Source organism: Chionomys nivalis, chromosome 17 (assembly GCF_950005125.1).
Source record: "Chionomys nivalis chromosome 17, mChiNiv1.1, whole genome shotgun sequence".
NCBI lineage: Eukaryota > Metazoa > Chordata > Mammalia > Rodentia > Cricetidae > Chionomys > Chionomys nivalis.
The window spans coordinates 17,360,902-17,373,446 of NC_080102.1; positions in this window are offsets into that span (position 1 = coordinate 17,360,902).

The following is a 12,545-nucleotide window of genomic DNA, read 5'->3' on the forward strand; positions in this document are numbered from 1 at the left end:
GGTCCAAACCATATATGTTTAGAACTGTTATTATTGGAAGTGTCTTTTCTACTTTCTCCCTCACAAAAGGAAGTGAAGATAACAGTAGGCAGCTGATGGCTCAAAATGAGGCAGAAAAAAAAATGTTTATTTTAAGCTGCTTTTGAAGCTAAAATTTCTTTAAAAATTTTTTCTGGCATTGACCAGTTAAGCACAAACAATGTTAACTCTGACTGTTAATGAATTATCTGAATTTATAACCAGAGACCATGAAATGTACAAATCCTTGAAGACAACAGATTCATGGTCACTGCAACTCATTTCATTTAATTTTACATATTTATTCATTTTTAACCCACTTTGTCCAATTAGTGCTTCCTATATACGCATGGGTATGATGTCATACACTAGGGCATGGCAACCTATGGATGGCCAGGACTGCCCCCCCCCCACAAAAGTGGGTAGAGAGAGAGACAGAGATAGAGACAGAGACAGAGACAGAGACAGAAACAAAAACAGAAAAGAAAAATGACTCTGTTTCCTCCAGCAGTCATAAGCTAACAGTAGTGTCCTCAATTAGGGATGGGATGGTAGTAGAACCTCCCCCATCCAACCCATGCTGGAACGTTTAACTGTTTTGATCCTCCACAGACCTTCTGCAGGTAATCACACATGCTATGAGTTTTTGTGTGCTACAACGACTCTCCTCCTCATCAGTCAACTCTTTCCAACCCTTCTCTGCAATGATCCCTTATTCTTTCAAATGTATATCGTAAAGGACTTTTAGCAAGACTGTCTTAAAAATGCTATTAATATCACATAGGTACTAATCAAGTGTAAATGAAATTGTTCTGTGATGCTGGCAAAGCTTAATTAAGGCTGACAGGGAAGGGAAGGTAATACTTGAAGTTCATATAAAGAAACAAAACCCGAAAGCCCACTGTGTTTGTCTTTGTATTGTCATTTTATTCTATAAATTAGTATTTCTGTCCCCAGTTACAATGACAAATCACTAAAGACAATGATGTTTGTCCATGGCTGAAAGGCTAGTGTTGGAGCAGAGGAGTGACAAATAATTATGAAACAATGCAATTTGTTTGAGAGAACACAAATCTTGAAGGGTAATTTTAAGGCATACCTTAAGCCACATTCTTATGAATAGAAGGTAGGAAAGAGTCACTTAAATATTTTTAATTAAATTTTTTTTATTTATTTTGCATCCCAACTGCCATTTCCCCCTTCTCTCTTCTTGTTCCCTATCCCAACCTCCCCTGTGCTTTTCCATCCACTTTTCTGTTTCTGTTCAGAAAGGGGTATCAACATGGGTATCAACAAAGGATGGTGTGTCAAATTGAGGTAGAACTAAGCTCCTCCCTTTGCTCTAAGGCTGAGCAAGGTAACCCAGTATGGGGAATCAGTTCCCAAAAACCAGGAAAGAGCCACATCTAACACTGGATAATGAGAAGTTGGAAAAGACAGCTGTCTATAAGAGGCCTGTCTTATTTACCAACATCACACAAGCAGATGTATTCTCAAACACTACCAAGACCTTAATAGTGTATTTATATAGTCTATATCTTACTAACAGTGTATGATTAAATGTGTTTAGTTAAACAACAATCAGTTGCACCTGCTTTCACCATCTTGTATAACCTCTCCATCGCTCTCCCTCCCTCTCTTTCTCGCTCACACACACAAACATGTATTCATATATGAATACATATCTCTATATTGTGAATATATTAATACAAGATTAAAAACAAACAAGCAATAAAAAACACACAGGCTTCTAAGGAAAAGTAATAGAATAAAATAAAGCAATACCATGGAATTAAGCTCAGACATTAAAAAATGAATCATAAAATTCTCAGGATGCTAGGATGGAACTAGCAAAAAAAATATCTTCCAGGGTAAGATAATCCACACCCAGAAAGATAAATATGATATGTACTCTTTTTGTCTATGTGGATATTAGCTATTAAGTCAATAATAACCAAGGTACAATCAGTAAACTACAGAAGTTAGGTACAAAGTAAGGGACTAGGGCAGATGTGTGTGTGTGTGTGTATGTGTGTATCTATTTCCCTTATTTAACCCTAACCATAACCCTCTAACCCTAACCCTATGAAAGGGCAATATAATAAAACTGATAGCTCTGGATAATGGGTAGGAACTGGAATGGGAAGTTTAAGTGGGGAGCAGCAAGGAAAAGGAGGATGAGAGAACGTCAGGGAGAAACACTAACATTAAGGGCTATTTGTGGAGCAATGCAGAAGCCTAATATAGTAGAAACTTTCCTCCATATATTATATAGATATGATGGCAGTCTAAATGAAATCAACATATAATAGGGGAGACAGGGGCCAAACCAAACATTCCTTGTCACCAAGTGAAGCCTCCAGTACCAGCAATGGGTTGTATCTAATTGAGTTGCTGGCCAAAGGGATCCACCAGGAACTTTCAAACAACCCAGGCTGTGGCCCTAACTATATGTTGCTCTTCACACTGTGGGCTGGCGTCTTTGGTACAGGAGATGCTCTGCACAGTACCAAAGCAGAAATGCAACACAAACCCAGGCACAAACCCTTTGATCTCTAATGCTGCCCTGTCCGGAATATATGTTAGTAAAATGGCAGCTCAACACTTGTGGGAGTAACAAAGCAATACTTGATTTGACTTGAGACCCCCTCCCTCAGATGAAACCCATACCTTCTACTACTCGAGTGACCAAGAACCTGCGATTTAATAGCCCATGGACCTAGGGTAAAACCAAATATTCCTGTTCTACTAAACTATTGTAGCAATAAAATGACTTTTAATGACATTCTGCTGTACTCACAGATCAGTGTCTTGCTCAGCCTTCATCAAGATGCTTTTTCCTGCATCAGATGGGAACAAATACAGAGACCCATAGCTTGACAATTAGCAGAGAGTGGTACACCTTAGACCACTCAGCCTATAATAGAGCTCCATGTCTCCATCAAATCCCTCCCATCAGGGATCATGGAATGCTGTGAAAGAGGGGGGGGGGAATATAAGAGCCAGAAGAGATGGAACACACCAGGGAAAGAAGGCTCTCAAAATCAGCAGAATGGACACACATAAGAAATCATAGAGAAAGCAACAACACATATAAGGCCTGCGCAGGTCTGCACTAGATGGGGTTCTAGAGCTGAAAGGCGAGGCAGACTCATTTTCTAATTATACGTTCATAATTTGGGATTCTTGTGATTAAGTTACAGGTCATTATAAATTTTCTGGCTCATAGACCAGTGTCTCCTTCCGCCTGTATCACATGGAAACTCTTGCCTACACAGGTTCCAATTTCACTAAGAAAGCGTGAATAATTTGGATTTTTCCCGGACCCAATGTGTCCCTAAAAACAGTCTACTCCAAATTCTTGAACCGCAGACATTTTTTGCTCCCACCACCACCCCCCAGCAATCAACCTGTGGATCCCTGGAGGAGTCTGACTCCCTGTAGAGACATGCCTGAGTCTCAGAACTGATTTGTGCAAATCGCGCTTCTGAACTTTTTTTTTTTTTTTTTTTTTTTTTTTTTTAATGAGACAGCTAGAAAGGAAGATATTTGTGAGGGTGGTTGGGTCCCAATGTTTCTGGAGATATTTTAAAAAATTAGTGTAAGAAAGAAGAGTCTTTGACTAACCAAAGGGTAAGAATTTTCTAAACATAGGGCTCATCAGGATGTTTCCTAACGAAGAGCCTGCACACAATTACCCATCACATGAGTTTAAAACCCAGAGGCTAGGCTGTGTTCCATAGTCTCGCAAGATTTGCTCCTCATTAGCTCTCTAGAAACATCTGTTGTCAATCTCAGCCCTGCTCACCAATTTCTCAGCAAACCGGCCCACCAGCAGACCTATAAACATGGCCAGGGAATCACACACTGAATATACACATCTTTCTTCGGACAGCCTTGGCATGCTTTTTATATTTTATCTGTTTCCATTCTTCTAGACTCTACTTAAATGTCCCTTGCTCTGATATTTTTCTAATTACCATACCACCTAAAGTGTTCTCTGTCTCTTCCTTTCCCAGACCCTGTGATTTAGCAAGAAGCACTACTTAGAAGTATTTGATTAATCTCTATATTTACTTGTCTTATGTTTAAACCAGAACAATACTACCAAAATGTATTTTAAACATTTGTCTCTACGCTTAGATTCATGCTGTTCTCAACTTTGATAAGATGGGCTTCTCCTTTTTGCAATATGTAGTAGGTAATACAGAGATTCATTGCTGATCAGAGTGCCAAGTATAAATGACAGAGTGTGCCCAGCTGTGGATGGATCATCAATATTAACCTTCCACCGTCCGAGGCTCAGGAATGTCACAGAAGAGGGGCCAAAAAGAAATGTAAGAGCTGGCAGCTTGGGAAGAGAGCCGTGAAATACTGCCTTCTGGACATGCCTAGACTGTTAACGTGAATTAACTTATAGAAGCTGTGGTTATTGCACAAGACCCACATGGTTCCAAGACGGTAAAAAAATTTCAGAATGGATTTGTGAAAGGTTAGTAAAGCCCCACCTCTAAATGAAGAGATCTTAACATCCGATGGCTGCTTCTTTCTTTCTTTCTTTCTTTCTTTCTTTCTTTCTTTCTTTCTTTCCTTCCTTCCTTCCTTCCTTCCTTCCTTCCTTCCTTCCTTCCTTCCTTCTTTCTTTCTTTCTTTCTTTCTTTCTTTCTTTCTTTCTTTCTTTCTTGGGTTTTGGTTTTTCAAGACAGGATTTCTATGTAGCTTTGGTGCCTGTCCTGGAACCAACTCTTGTAGACCAGGCTGATTCGAACTCACAGAGATCGGCCTGCCTCTGCCTTCTGAGTACTGGGATTAAAGGCATGTGCCACCATCGCCCAGCTCAAGTCACATTCATTAGGATAGTTGATTGCTGGTAAGTAATTCACGGCCCACCAGATAATCCTATATCCCTGCGCATTTGAACAACACTAATTTGATTTAGTGGGCTAAAAAAATAATATGAACTAATTTTTAAAAGAGGACATGAAATTGGGGTAGAGGTGCTGGGGGAAGTTAACTATGTGAGTAGTGGATTGATATGATCAAATACATCTTAAACATAAAATGTAGACCAAGCTAAGAAAAGTCCATGACATTCCTACATACTCTCTTCTCTCCCAGACCTGCCCCATGCAGAACATGCATTAGGCAGTCTTAGAACATACTTGATAAGGAAATCCACAGGAGCCCATTTCTGAAGGACCTCCTTGAGCAATTAGCCTGGCTACAACACGCACTGCCTGTGAAGTGAGTTGAACAGTTATGGTATTGAAGCACTGAGACCTGATTCAGCAGCTACTTGCCGTGAGTTATGCAGAATACATATCTCTTCTGATAATGTCAAAATGTACTACTTAGCGTTGGGGGAGTTCTTATTATTGTAAATAGTGACTTTGCAGCCAACATATTCTAGTTAAGAAGTTCAGACCTGATTACCTAATTCAGATGGAAGGATACTCCGAGATAGTAGATTCATATTTTTTTGTTTATCTCATAAACTTTTCACTTACTTGCTATAAATTTATGAAACCATTTAAGCCTATAGTTTCCTATTTATCAAACAAAGTAACACTGCCATGTACGTAGTAGCAACAATGGATTGGCAGCTACTGTATTCCTATTGTTTCTATTTAGGGGTTAATACTAATAACTAATATTTAAAATAACTCACGTTAACAGTATAAATAATACTTCTAATTATACTATTACATGTCAAGTATCATCAATATACAGTCACAAGTGCTATAAATATGCTAATGTCATATCTCATTGAGATATTAGTTATTTTATATAGAAATACATGTTAGTTTTAGAAAAATCTTATATGTATTTTTTCTTGATCAAATATTCAGATTTTTCAAATGTAATTTTACCCTATCTACCATGTATTAATGTTTTGACACCATGTTGAATATTCTTTCTGCTAATCCACAAGATTGTTTAAAAATATTTTTTATGACGATTGATTGTATCCTTAATCTGAGTACACGTGTGAGTCTATGGAGGTATTCTTAGGATGACTACTACTGGCCCAGAATGCACAGGCATGTTTTAGGCTGTTAGCTTCCTCTTCTGCTAACAAATTGTGAGCTGTGTCATGACATGCCTTCTAGGCTTATGTATCTGGTTAAAGAAAATACCTTACTTTGGATCTTGCCCACAGATTTCAGCAGGGTGTCAAGTCAAATTCAGCGATTGTGTAGCCTAACTCCCTTCTAACAGCATTGCATGAGAACCTAGTGTTCCTCAGCGTAAAAACCTTGGTTCAGAGAAGTTTCTGCTTAAGTAATTCGAGGGGAAGAATCAGCAAAAAGTGATCATCTCATATAACAGATAAGCACAATCTGTGTATGATCATAAATTATATTAAATGTATGCATTTAAATAGTTATAATAGTTAACAAATAAAAACATTTGCTTTAACTGTTTTCTGGAGGTAGATGTGCCACACATGACGGTGGACATATCTGAAGTTCACTTTTGATGGATGATGGCATAAGCAAATGCCCATGAGCTTATCACTGCTATACGTGTCACACAGAGAGTGAGAGATGTAGTCAAAGTCAGTATCAAGTGTCTTTGGTATGAGGAACCTTATAAAATGTGGTGGTTCCATAGGAAACAAGGGAGTGAACTTTAGAGTATTTGTGTTCAAAACCTGATTATTCCACTTAATTTGTAAGTTGGAATACATCCTTTAATATTTCCATATCTCCATTTCCTTTACTAAGTAATACATAATAAGCTTTTATTTGGAGACCATCCATGTGAGAAAGAAATCATGTACCTAAAAGTTACTATGTAACTAAGTCTCAAGTGACAAATTTTCACCACCCAAGAAACAATGGAAATAGAAGAGGGAGAAATTTATTTTAAATTTTGGGTCTCATTTCAAATGTATTGCTAACTGTGACAATTAGTCTTGTCAGATTGAATGCATTTAGGATATGGTGATGCACAATGCTGCGTAGGTCCGGGTATGAGATGATTGACATGTTGGGAGCTAAATGATAGGAAAAACCTGCCTTCAATGTAAGTGGCACCACTTAATTAGAATTAGGTGGGACTTAGATGAAGGAGAATTGGCAGGAGAGATCACCAGCGCAGATGTACAAACTCTGTTCTGCCCAAAGAAATGCCGTTTCAATGCTCCCATTATCCAGACTTCAGACTTGCAGTATCTTCAGACTTTCACCATGGTCTCAACAACAGTGAGTCTCTAGGCCTTAGACGGTTGGACTGGGACCACTGAGGCTAATGTCTCCTTTGAACCAAGTTGTTACATGTGTGAGAATGGGAATTGTTATACTAAGAAGCTCCTATTATGTAAGGAAACCAGGCAAACTCCCATTTTATTAGGGGTTGGTTTTGTTGCTCTAGAACACCAGTTCTTGACCTATGAGTCATGACCCCTATGACCCCTTTAGGGCTCAAATATCAGGTATTCACCTTATGATTTATACCAGTAGCAAAATTACAGCTATGAAGTAGAAACCAAGTAATTTCATGGTTGTGGGTCACCACATGAGGAACTTTATATTATAGGGTCTAAGCAGTAGGAACGTTAAGAAGAACTACTCTAGACAAATAGCACAAATTTTGATACCAGGAGTAGAGTTGTTTTTCCATAACACATTTCAAGGGATAATAACCTCTCAAATGTAGTATGATTCCTAACTGAGTTTTTAATAGTTAAATTTTTTATTGTGTGCTATTTTTATTAATTTTTGAGAATTTCACATATGCACACAATATATCTTGGGCATATTCACCTGAATTTTTCCTTCTATTTCCTCCCAGATGCACGTACTAGAGGCTTTTTATCAAGACTATGTTGACAATTGACAACAAAATCAAAGCATAAAGACATAAAAATAAGATTCAGATGAGGACAGTGGGAACTACAGAGAATTCAGATGCAGATTAAGCAACTGTTATTGTTAAGGCAATTAGTAATTTTAAAGAGAATCAAGGTACTTTTTCATAGGCCAGTAGAAAGATGTCTTGAGAACAAGAATGCACACATCAAAAGCTTTAAGATATGTAGATGAAAACCCATGTAAAAACCTTGATTAGAGTGCCAGAAAGCAGAGCTATTGACAAATACTTCCTCAGGTTCACCCATGCAGTCACCGGAGGCCACTGCTACTAATTGATTCCATTTTACCAGTAAGTTGTGAGTTTTGCAAGTATTCAAAACTCAAAGTGACTGGGGTTTATGTGAACCCCAGAGCAGCCTAGGCTGTCTCTAAGGCTATTGGTTACTTTTCATAAAGTGGTGATAAGGCCCTGTGATGACTATTCTTAGTTGTCAACACGGTTACATCTGGAATTGATCAAAAGTCGAGAATGGATGGGCACACCTGTGAAGAATTTGTACTTATTTTGAAGTGGGAAGATCTGCTTCTAATCCAGATCTTGGAGGCAGGAAAACACTCCTTTAATCCTGATCTTCTGAGCTGGGAAAACCCACCTTAAATCTAGGCCATGCCTTCTGCTGGAAGCCTATATTTGGACATGAAAGAAGGAAGCTTTTGCTCTTTGCCTACTTACCTTACTAGCAAGTGCATTCCTTCACTGGCATCAGAGCCTATTTCTTTGGGGTTCTGATATATACTGAACATCAGCTGAGACATCCAGACTCATCAACTGAACAACTACTAGATTCTTGAACCTTCCATTCATAGACAGTCAATGTTGGACTAACTGGACCGTACATAGCCTATAAGTTAGTCTAAAAAATAATCATACACGTGTGTGTGTGTGTGTGTGTGTGTGTGTGTGTGTGTGTGTGTGTGTGTGTGTGATTGGGTGGGTGGGTGGGTGGGTGGAGAGAGAGAGAGATTTATTTCATAAGTTCTGGCACTCAAAAGAACCCTGGCTAACACCTTTGGGCATCAGATGTGGTTCTACAGCAACAGAAACATGAGGATGACATCTTCAAGTATCTGGAATACCTTTCCAATTTGCCAACACCTTCAGTTACAGAAGCCTCTCCTATTGAGAAAGTATCAAAAGCCCATGATGTGAACTATTTTACAAACTTAAGGAGATAAAGGCATTTGATTATCCTAATGGTCAAAGTAAAGGTATTAACTGGAAAAGACCGAAATCCTGTAACTTGAGATGGAGATGGGTAGGAGGATGCTATTGAAGCTGAGAATTTTGAACCCTCAGATTCTCCAGGGTTTAGCCCACCTGAAGTATCTCTCCACCCTCAGCAGAAGATATACTCCCACCCCCATCCCCTGAAATGTTGCCCTTTTCACCTTTGACTGAAGAAATTCATTCTTTATTGTCCGCTAAATCGACAGTGACTTTCTCTGAAGAAAATGCCAGGAGAAACGATACTGATGTCACTCAGAGCCCACCAATAATTGCCTCTAGACCTATAACCAGACTCAAGGCAAAGCAGGCTCCTAGAGGGGAGGTAAAACGTAAAGTCCATGAGGTACACTATATTACTAAAATCCTAATGAGCTTGGTAATTCATTCAAGCAGAGGAAAATTGTGGGGATGGCTATTAAAAGTGTAGGGACAATGGAAGGAACATGAAACTGGATCAGGCTAAGTTTATTGATAGAAGATTTCTGAGCAAAGATTCCAAGTTTAGTATAGAAGCAAGCAAACATGGTTTTTTAAAAGTGCTTAAAGGTTCTTTGAATGGTTGCCTGAAACATTTGTCAGAAGATGACCTAGTGAAAAGGAGTTGGAGATGCCTGATATTCCTTAGCTTAGTGATGATGAAGAGACTTTAAGGCCTCAGGGAAATTCCAGTAGAGAGTACAGTGAGTATGCTGTGTGTGACCTAATCCTCCACAATGGGAAGGCCCAGAGACAGACACAATCCCATATGATACAAAATGGTGAGAGGGACACAAGCACATTTGAAAAGCTCTGTTGTCAGCCTGTTTCTTGTACCAGAGCTTAGAGCTGGAGACCATGCTGCTCAGTTGGGTGAGCTAAATGCAACAGGTTTAATTGGGGCCTTAGGTAACAGGGGCCAGGTGGCAACACTGAATTGTTAAAGGTAAGATAACCATAGTTATCCTATTGGGCAGCATAGACAAAACAAGCTCATAACGGCCTAACCCATAATGATCAACATGGGCAAAGTGAACTTTATAGTGTCATGACTCATATGGACCTTTGGTACTCTCTAATCAATCATGGTGTTTTCAGGAATGAAATAGATAAGGAGGCTACTAAAATTTTAAGCAGAAAAATTCTCAAAACAAATGAAAGGAAGAATAGCCTGGATCATAGCAACAGGGAATCTTAGCGCATGAATGAATTTTCAGAAGAGCCCATTTGCAGACCCAGAACCCCTAAAGGATGGCCAGGTTCCCCTGAGGAAGGGCCCCAATAAAATCCCTAAAAGTTTTACTGCTAGCCTTTCTCTAGTCCTTCCCCAGAAGGACCTATGGTCTTTTACAAGGGTAACTGTACACTGGGAAAAGCAATCAATCAAAGTTCTCTGAGTCTATTGAATATTGATTCTGAATTGACTCTGATTCTGGGGGATCCCAAGAAACATTGTGGCCCTCCAGTTAAAGTAGGGGTTTGTGGAGGTCAGGTAATTAATGGTGTTTTGGCTGAAATCTGATGCACACTAGGTCCAGTGGGTCCCCAAATACATGCATCTTTTAAGTCTTTGATAGTGGCACTAATTTCTGCAATATCTCCATACTGTTTTTGGTTTTCTATTTTTCTTTGCAGAGGCAACTGTAAAGACTTCCATTCAGTCTTTCTAACCATAACATTCCTCATTCCACAAGTCTGTGAACCAATGTGAAAATTCTGCCAACTTATGCCTGTATCTATCCTAATTATACATTTGAGACATGATCCAAAAGACTCAATGACACTTGACGTGTCAGTGACAGGTAGGGATGTTCTTTGGAAACTTTGGTGGGCCCCTATAGGTGAATTACAGAAGAGATCTTTGGAATATTGGAACAAGGGTCTACCATCATCTGCAAACATCCCCCATTGAATGACAGCTCCTGGCCTGATATTGGGCCCTAATGGAAATTGAACATTTGAAAACGGGTCACCAAGTTCCCATGTGACTTGATTTGCCTGTCATTAGCTGAGTGTGATCTGACTTGCCAAGTCATGAAGTAGAACCTTCACAGCAGCAACCTATTATCAAATGTAAGTTGTATACATGTGGTTGGATCTGAGCAGGCCCTGAAGGCATCACCCGGACACCCTCCTTCTATCCATTGACCAGAAAACACAGGTGGTTGATTACAGAGGGCAGTCATTGTAGAGGTAGTACCTCTGAAGTGCTGCTAGTTCTCACCACTTGGACTTGTTTGGTAGTCTTGTACCTCTAGCTCCACGATAAATACTTGGTAGACCTACAACACGGTTTCTGATTTTGCATTTATGGATTTTCTGTTTGTGTCTCAAAGGCTCTATGTGTTTCTTGTGCTTTTCATTGGCTATTATTTTATTTGATTTGGCTCATTCTGTTTTGTTTTCGTTTGTTAATATTATGACTGTTGTTATTGTTTTAGATGCATTTTTGTACTCCAATGAGAAAGAGAAAGAAAAAGGTATGGATTTGGGTGCAAGAGGAAATGGGAAGACTAGAGAGGAGTTGGTGGAGGGAAATAATCAGACTATCGTGTATAAAATATATAAATTTTCAGTTCAATAAAAAAGAAAGTGACCAGGTTACTGTCACCAAAGTTACAGTGAAAACCCCAGGAAGACTCCTGTAATGGGTAGTAGATTCTCCTCACTCTAGTGTATCTACTGAGAGAGCTGTATGTGATGCGTTGGTAATAATAGACACTCCAAGAATTTGGAGACCCTAGAAATGCACAACAGCCACCAAGTAAAGCTGTGAACACGTGGTAGAGCCTTCAGCCCAAGAAAGAGACTACTTCTGTTACAAATGTCAAGGCCATAGGAGAAGTACTTCACACACCACTGAAGCAAAGCCAATGCCACTGTATGCCACAGAAAATAGATATAAAAGTGTTTTGGGCTCTTACTTTGTATTCCTTCTCTTCCTGAATTTTAGAATGAGACTATTGATTTGTGTTGTCATATATTGGAAACAGGTAACTTATATTTTGATTTAGAAAGATTGGCAGCTAAGAGTTGATTTACCTTGAATCTCAGAAAGGACTGAGTTTTCAGTAGTTTAACATTGGTGAAAATATGGGAACTTTTGAACTTGCACAGAATATATTTTTCACTCTCTTGGACATAAGCCTGTGGGACTAGGGTTGAATACTATAGTGTGAGTGTCAAATGTGCCCCGTGGGCTGATGTTTTTGAATGCTCATTTTCTAGTCAGTGGTCCTATTTGGAGAAGTTGTATAGCCTGTAGTTAATGGGGCTTATCTGGCAAGGGAAGTCCACTAAGACTTGACCATATAGCTCATATCTGTCTCTGATTATAGGTTAAACCCTCTGCTTGCTCTTCCTGCTATTGTGTGAGGCTCTGAACCACACATTTTCACTGCTAAGGAACTATTCCACCTTCCTACCTTCTGAAATCAGCAACCAAA